The sequence below is a fragment of the Echinops telfairi genome, unplaced genomic scaffold, assembly GCF_000313985.2.
Source record: "Echinops telfairi isolate 266 unplaced genomic scaffold, ASM31398v2 ScPeMD7_7469;HRSCAF=8507_0, whole genome shotgun sequence".
NCBI classification, from domain to species: domain Eukaryota; kingdom Metazoa; phylum Chordata; class Mammalia; order Afrosoricida; family Tenrecidae; genus Echinops; species Echinops telfairi.
Window position 1 is genome coordinate 42,726,302 of NW_022111372.1, and position 2,033 is coordinate 42,728,334.

General features: G+C 41.3%; 1 pseudogene; it reads right to left on the reverse strand.

The window, feature by feature from the left end:
• On the reverse strand, positions 1–1,040 carry LOC105978824 (annotated as a pseudogene).
• Positions 1,041–2,033: the final 993 nt, after the last annotated feature.

Genomic DNA, 2,033 nt, shown 5'->3' on the forward strand with positions numbered 1-2,033 from the left:
TTAGCAAAATAAGATCCTATCTTCAGTTCCTTTAGAGGTCATTGTAAAAGAATTACTGGTTGGACATAGCATCACTTCCAGCCTCTGATACTCACCTACTCTCTTTTTAAAAGATTAGTCTTTCCTTCTAGTGAAATGTTTTCCATAAAACAAAATTAATGCTCTACTTTGAACAACTTGATAAAACCTAGCTCCAACATTCATTTGTCCATCATAAATTCAGTTCATGGAGTCACTAGAGTGTAGTTCATTAAAATAAGCTTCACAGGCAAGGCTTTAGTATGGAAATCCTGTTCTATAGTAACAGAATTCATTTATTTTGCTGTCTGCTCTGAAGGCTTGTGTAGAACGGATTTGAGCATTAGGCAGGTAAAGTTACAGAGCAAACCCTCATATCTGCTATAAGTTCATTGGAAAATGTGAGCCCAGGCATTAATCTTTGTCTCTTGAGTCAGAATATTGGTGCAAAAGAATGAGAAAGAAGATTCCTTCCACTTCTGCAAAGGCTGTGACAAGCCAACACAAGGTCCAACCTGCCTTCCTCACATCAGACCAATGGCACCAAGGATACTTATCTTTCTTTAGAAGATTCAATGTGTCAATAGCAAGACTATATATTTCAAAATGCATGTTCCCCACAGCAGTTTGAAAGTCATAGAAAAAGTAGACATCCATAATTTGAACTTATGAAAATTACTCCACTAAGTTTTCTTTCCATTTGCTATCACTTGCTGACAAAAAAGGGGAGGGCTAGAACATGTATGATATAAAATAATCTCTCATCAGGGTTTCAGGTCTCCTCAGTGTGGCATGGGCTTAGAAAGTTCCACCTTTTCAGTTATGCAAAAGGAAACCTTGTCTTTCTTATACATCTGACAAATGTCAGCAGATTTAATAGGAAAAATGACAAAGTAGCAGAGATTGCCTTTCAGCAATGGTCCCTTCTCCATGCTGGAGGGAACTAGTTTTCTCTGGGTCTCAGAAAATTTTCCTGAGAATTTGCTCAACACGATGCAGGTACTTTTGAGAGATAAGGGCATGTTCTCCTTGTCCACCAGGCAAAGCCTCTTTGTGGGAGAAGCTGGAGCTGCTGGGGTCGATGGTGGCAAGCAGACTGTAGACTCAGCATGATGGTGGCCCTAGAGTTGGGGAGATGCAAGCAGAGACAACAGTAAACCTCAGCAACTATGCAAAACAGGCCTGAGAGTTAAAATTGAAGGTGTGCCTGTAGAGATTCACAGGACAAAATTGAAATACTAATGTAGTTTTTTTTTTATCATTTTACTGGGGGTTTGTACAACTCTTATCACAATCCATCCATCCATCCATTGTGTCAAGCACATTTGTACGTTTGTTGCCATCATTGTTCTCAAAACATTTGCTTTCTACTTGAGCCCTTGGTAACAGCTCCTCATTTTCCCCCTCCCTCCCTACTCCCCCCTACCTCATGAACCCTTGATAATTTAAAAGTTATTATTATTTTGTCATATCTTACACTATCCTATGTTTCCCTTCACCCTCTTTTCTGTTGTCCATCCCCCAGGGAGAAGGTTATATGTAGATCCTTGTAATCAGTTCCCCCTCTGTACCCCACCCACCCTCCACCCTCCCAGTATTGCCACTGTCAGCACTGGTCCTGAAAGGATCATCTGTCCTGGATTCCCTGTGTTTCCAGTTCCTATCTGTACATGTGTACATTCTCTGGACTAGCTGGATTTTTAAGGTAGAATTGGGATCATGATAGTGGGCAGGCGGGGGAAGCATTAAGGAACTAGAGGCAAGTTTTATGTTTCATCGTTGCTGCACAGCACCCTGACTGGCTAGTCTCCTCCCTATGACCCTCTGTAAGGGGATGTCCAGTTGCCTACAGATGGGCTTTGGGTCCCCAATCTGCACTCCCTCTCATTCACAATGATTTCATTTTTTTGTTCTTTGATGCCTGATACCTGGTCTCTTCAGCACCTCGTGATCATACAAGGTGATTCATTTGTTTCTTCCATGTGGGCTTTGTTGCTTCACAAATGTAAATATTA